Source organism: Solanum tuberosum, unplaced genomic scaffold (genome assembly GCF_000226075.1).
Source record: "Solanum tuberosum cultivar DM 1-3 516 R44 unplaced genomic scaffold, SolTub_3.0 scf00983, whole genome shotgun sequence".
NCBI lineage: Eukaryota > Viridiplantae > Streptophyta > Magnoliopsida > Solanales > Solanaceae > Solanum > Solanum tuberosum.
The window spans coordinates 15,331-22,077 of NW_006239902.1; the positions used below are offsets into that span (position 1 = coordinate 15,331).

Below are 6,747 nucleotides of genomic sequence, written 5' to 3' on the forward strand. Positions count from 1 at the left end.
AATCCTAGATTACTCTTTTACTAATTTGAAAGTAGGTGGAAGGCGTGGGGACGAACTAGTCCAACACTATGATAGCCTTACATACCTGAAAGAACAAGGTTCTTGAACAATCTTGAAAAAGAACTTAAATAGAAGCCTTGAAACCGTAGCTTGAAGGAGAACAATCAAGAAAACATTTCTTGAGATTCTTGAATTAGTTTCTTGAAATCTCTATGGCCAAGAATTAGGATTCTCATTAATTATTCATAATTGTATGGAAAAAATTTGTGTTGGAAAGAATGAAAATTTTGAAGAATGACTTACCTGAAAAAGAATTTTGAAAAAGATTGAAAGAATCTTGAATGGAATTTCTATGCTTTGATTTTTTCTTAGGGTTTTGCCTTAGGATTTGAGAGATAAGAGAATGGGGGATTAAGAGATGCAAATCTGATTATTTTGAGCCTTTAATTAGTCAAGAAATTCGTTTAGAGTTTTCTTAGAAGTAAAAATAGGGATGGCAATGGGGCGGTGTAGGGCGGGGGCGGTACGGGTTGAGCTTAAGCCCCAAAAATTTTAATCCGCCCCGCCCCGCATAACAACTCTTTTCATTTTCAATCCGCGCACCCCGCCCCACATAATTTTTTTAATATTTTCTTTTTCTAGTTATTGTTGATACTAAAAATAAAATTCATAAAAATAAATTTATTTTTTCAATAAGTTGTATTAATTTAATAGGATAGTGACTTAAAATTTTATTTTTTAGAGGTCAATTGAGAAACATGTAAGAAATTGTATTATTTTTTATTGAACCATTTTCATTTATTATCTTAAATATTTTAGTAGATTTAATGAAATTATCTTAATAAATAATCCTCTATCACTCTTATAACATGTAAAAAGTTAAAATTAATTTTGAACCCACATAAAATCACATATACCCGCAACCCAACCCGCCCCATATTAATTTTAAAAAAATCTACTTCAACCCACCCCGTATCCGACCCACCCCACACAACCTTAAATCCTCCCGCCCCACATAGCCTTTAACCCAGCCCGCTCCGTATCTGCCCCGCCCTATTGCCATATCTAGGTAAAAAGACAATAATGACCCTTTTTAATATTTTTCCATCGGCTAATTCGTCACTACACTTTATCATGTTACTAAAATGGTCATAACTTTTTACTCAAAACTCAGATTGTTGCGAAATCTGTGGTGTTGGAAAGGATATTCAAATACCTTTAATTTGATAGGTTATGGGCCGCATAAATCTTTATATTCTAAGAGATTTGATCGTTTGAAGTTGACCCAAGTTGAATCTTACATAAAAACTTAATCGGTATGGAAGCTTTCAACTCAACTTTGTGCTAGGGGATTCTAGTGACCTTAATTAATAGCAAAATTCATTCCCACACTAAAGAATTGACCTGTACACATATGTGCAATTTAAAATTCATCCGGTACGATCTTATTCACAAATGTAGAATGGTTCGAGTCTTAACTTAGAAGTTTTTTAGGGTGTTACAATATACTTGCTGGTAATATAAAAATACAAAAAAAGTAATTGTATATAATTGTTGAAAATATACAAATAAGGTTTGAATAGTATTAAAAAGCTTCAATAAACATTAATACGCTAAATTCATACAATTGTATTCAACATAATGTGAAATGTATTGATAAAAAGACAAATCACAAAACATATACAAAATACCTTAATTTCTTCATGGTGATCTTGGTTCGATCATTGACCCAGATTCATCATCTTCTTCTACATACGTTTTTTACCAAGGTCCATTAAGTGTTGGGATTTGGTGGAGTTGATTTGCCGAAGATGGTGTTATTGTTGTTCGCTGGAGATCTAGTCTCCGATTGGAAGTTGAAACGTCGTTGGTTCCATAACGAAGGTTAATTCCAATTGTTCAAATTTTGAATTTGATTTGGTTGAGAGATTTATTGTTATGAACGGGCCAGGACCAATATGGGTAAAACAGCCCAACAACGAATTAAAAGACTATGTTTGGGATCCGGGTTGATAAATACGACTTGGGAGTGCAAATTGGACTTGTGCAACTTGTTGAGAAAAATGTCTCATCCTCTCATCCCCTTTCTATGAGTTCTTCTTCTCATCCCTTTCTTCTACTTGTGTTGTTCAATTTCCATTTAGTTCTTAAATTGCTTTGTAATTTCAATTACGAGTTACTGAAAGAGACTTGTTGGTTGTTTGAATTTGAATTGAGTGGTCTTGTAATTGGGTTTGTTACATTGGTGCTTTCATTGCTTGTACTCCATGGCTGACGGATAGTTCAACTTTTCTTGCCAAACCCCAACTACTATCGTGTTGGAGTGCTTCAACGGTGTTTCCGACCCAACAATATGGGTTTATCAGGCAGAGTGTTATTTCAATTTTTATGGCTTATCAAAGGATATGTGGTTATCTCTTCCTTACCTTTACTTTGATGGAGAAGCCCTCACTTAGTTTAATTGGTTGTATCGCAATAAGCAATTCTATGACTGGAAGCATTTCACTGATAAATTGTTTTATCATTACCGCAGACAAACTGCTATGGAATTTGGATTACCGCCCGTAACTGATATATTGCTACAAATGGATGCGAATTTATCTCGTATGCACCATCACTTGGATAACATTCAGAATACTCTATCGGCTTGCTCCCAAAAGTTTTATGACGCCCAAGCACGTCTAGATTTGACTGTATCTTTGGCCGATAAGTGTGATATAGAGGAGGTCGATGAACATGAAATTGTTTCTGCTGTGGACAAGGACAACTCCAACCCTACAAAGAATTCAGAGGTCACTCATACCATGTTAAAACCTCATGTGGACAATTCAATGGTACTTCTGAAGCGGTTAAATTTATGGGGTAGTTCTTCAACCTCTATTCATTTTCCTTCCCGGGTGAATTCATTTGGTTGTATTGAGACTTTGGGTCCCATGATAGACTCCAAAAATGACTTGAAGGATGACCCAATCAATTATGCCTGCAAGATGTTCGTTGAAACGCCCAATAAGAAAATTGACATGAAAGTCGAACTTCCAGTGATAAATGATTCAGAAAATCCGACATCCCATATGTTTGATGAAATGTTTCAAACAGTTTCTGTAGTTAAGGGAGAGTACAATGACCTTCTCATGTTTAATATGCAACTTGGACTTGGGATAGCCCGATGCTCGGAGGAGATGTCTGGAATGCTATTAACTTGCACTTATGTCAAACTTATAAACAGAGGTATAACTGATCACTTTAGTAGACTCGGTCGTGCTTCACTTATCTTAACCTTACACTTGTTTAAACCTGACCAATGCGGGTTAGCATTAAAATTTGATCCTGGCTCTCGTTTACTTACTATGTTCCTTAGAGTTACAAGAAACTCTGTATTTTGTGTTTCTTCGAATGACTTGGATCATGATAAGTTAATTATGTCAACCTTGTGGAATTCTTGCATTTGGGTTGATAACATACTAGAGCAAAATCTTCCTGGTTTCTTGTCGTATAAATCAAGAGTGTTTGGTAGGGAGGAGAAACTACAAGGGTTGCTTGAGGCATTGGCTACACGATATTCAGAGCAGTTTCCCAATATTCTGGTCAATAAAGATGATGTGCTCTTGTTTGCTAAATTTTGTATAGTTCATATATCAAAGTCAACCTTGTCGTATCTCGTCTTTAATTCTGGTGCCAATTTCTTTATGGTACCCATTCATGTAACATCGAATCTTTATGTATGGGATCCTGAGAAAAGTTTTGAGACCATGGATCTATCAAGTTATCTAGTGAAAGTGGAGGTGATACAATTACAGGGATGTTCTACATGTCCTGATGAAGGTAAGGCGCAACACTTCAATTTGTATACTATAGAGACATGTGTGCTCAAGTTTACTATTTCAGCAAGTCTCGGCATGCTCCTGCTTTGGAATGTTGATTTTGGCCTTGCACCAATTTCCAAATATTTCTTTAGTAGTGATACTCACACTTTCACTCACAACTCATGTTCCTATATTTTCAACTACTTTAACCATCTATTACATGGCCTTGAATTTACACAAATCAATTGTTGTAATGAGTTCTGTTAAGGGTTTGGATCAACCATTATTTATGATCATCAACCATTGCTCTGGCTTGGAATGCAAAAGGGAGTATCGCATGGGTTGCATCTTAGTTACAGAAGTGTTATCACACCACTCCCTTATGGAATTGAGATAGAGAAGCATGTTTCACTTTACAAGAGTGACAGTCTTTCATCGTTTTCATTGATTTACTTGAACCTTGAGGACAAGGTTCGTATTTAGAATGGGAGTATTGTTATGAATGGGCCAGGACCAACATGGGAAAAACAGCCCAACATTGAATTAAGAGACTATGTTTGGGATCCGGGTTGATAAATACAACTTGGGAGAGCAAATTGGACTTATGAAAATTGTTGAGAAAAATGTCTAGTCCTCTCATCCACTTTCTTTGAGTTCTACTTCTCATCCCTTTGTTCTTAGTATGTTCTTAAATTCCCTTTTAGTTCTTAAATACCTTTGTAATTTCAATTACGAGTTCGTGAATAGATTTATTGGTTGTTTGAATTTGAATTGTGTTGGTTTTGCTATTGGGTTTGTTAGAACCACACGAGCCAAATTTAGAACTCGTTCAAGGACAAACATTGGTACTTCAGTTGGACAGAAGAATTCTTTGTTTATGTCCTTCCATGCATTGGTGACCTCTTTCTGGAATTTAATGTAAGTCTCTTGCTTTGAAGCTCCATATTCTTTTATGTAACATTCAATAATTGAAGCTACATGTCCTCTTTCTTGTTCAACCTACATGAAATTAATTGATTTCAATACCAACCGCGTGTATAATTACACATTTAAAACATTTTTTGGTATTATATTGTAGGCTTCTTAACTAACTTTTTAAGAATTTGGAGAAAATCCAATACATACAATATATGTGTTCCTTCATGCTACTAGGACTATTTCATTTTTCTTTCTTTCTTTCTCTTTTTATTATTGTTATTATTAGCAGTTCTATGTGTACTATTCTACCTCTTTATTATTAGTAAAGTGTCATTTTACTGTCATCATTGTAATGGAGGGACAGAAAATCATTTAAGTCACTTAGAAAAACCAACTAAGAGAGTTAAATGGGTGTATTTAACCGTATTATTTTTAGAAACTTTTGTAATTATTCTGAACTATAGATTGTTGTGACTTATTTATATATAATTTTAAAACATATAAATTTTATCTAAAAAAATTAAAGATTCTCTAGTAAAATTCACACCGAAAAGTAGTTAGTTTGACCCTCACACAAAGTGAAACATAAAAAGTACAATTGTTTTTTATTAGTCGAGACACTATTAGGCTACATTTATTTACATTTAATGAAATTTTGAATCTTAATTAATGCTCAGATCACAGGCATTTCTTGTACACTTATTTTTACAAGCAAGTAAATAGAGAAGTATTACTATTGTACATTTGTACTTACTTCATGCCCAACAATATCATCCATTGCTATGCCAATCAATGAGGATGCTCGAACTATCAAAGGCTCATTCATTAACCATTCAAAAGTCTATTTGGATATAAATTCCTCCATACCGACCAAGCAATTTGCTGCTCCCATCATATAGGCAGCGGTTACGAGTGAAATCTCCATGTATTCCTCATATTTTGGAATATGGTTATCATCGTTCAACCATTGGGCTTCCTTAAAATAGGCTCTCACCAACTTTTTCATCTAAAAAGAATAACAAGTAATTTAAGCTAGACAATTACTGTAACACCCCAGAAATTTTTTCGAAGTAAGACTTGAACCATCCTTCGTTGTGAGTAGGATTTTACCGAGGAATTAAAATTTCTTAAGTGTTAAGTTCACTAGATGTAGCACCTTGAGTTCGAAAAAAGAACTAAATTGGAAATAACAAATATCTGAAATTTTGCAAGTTATGGTTAAATATGAGTTTTGGGTCGACTTCAAACGACCATAACTCCTAGCTCAGGATGAGTTAGGTGTGCTACCAGATACCGTAGGAAATACCTTTGAATTATATTTCCAACGCCGCCGAGTTTGCTAAGTTTCTAGGTCGGACGAGTGAGATATGGCCTTTTGAAGTTAGGCTGCCAGTTAAGGAAGGTCAATGTAACATCCAACAATTTAAAATGAATATGAAGAAGCTTGAATTCGAAAATAGTCATTTTTGGAAAAATTTAAAATCTGGAAATTTGGCAGTCCAGAATCTGGAAATTTGGCTAAGTTCAAAAATCTGGAAATTTGGCTAAGTGTGGAAATCAGTGAGTTTTTGGCCAACTTTGAGCAGTCGTAACTCCTAGCTTAGGATGAGTTAGGAGTAGTTCCAGTTATGGTTGTGAAGCTTGTGGAACGATCTTCCCAATGCCACCGAGTTTGCTTGATTCCGAGTTCGTATGAGCGAGTTATGCCCTTTGAAAGTTGGGGCAGTTGGCAGGGAGTCCGTCCGGAAATTTAAGGGCATTTTGGTCTTTTCACAAATCATTTCTTTTGAGGTTATATTGTGTGTTAGGCTGATTTTGGATCATTTTATTCCATTTTAAAAGAGAGAAAGTTAGGGTTCTTGAGAGTGAAGAAGAGAAGAAGAAGAGAAGAAGAGGAGAAGAAGAGGAGAAAGAGGAGATCAACAAGTTTCCGTCGTGGAATTTCGGCGGGGGTGATCCCTATGAAGGTATGTGAGTTCTTTAGTGTGGGTTGATCCTTTCCCCCACTCACCAAGCTCATGTTTAT

General features: G+C 35.2%; 1 pseudogene; it reads right to left on the reverse strand.

The window, feature by feature from the left end:
- The window catches only part of LOC107059231 (germacrene C synthase-like), a 33,610-nt pseudogene that overhangs the window by 11,241 nt on the left and 15,622 nt on the right, over positions 1 to 6,747 (reverse strand).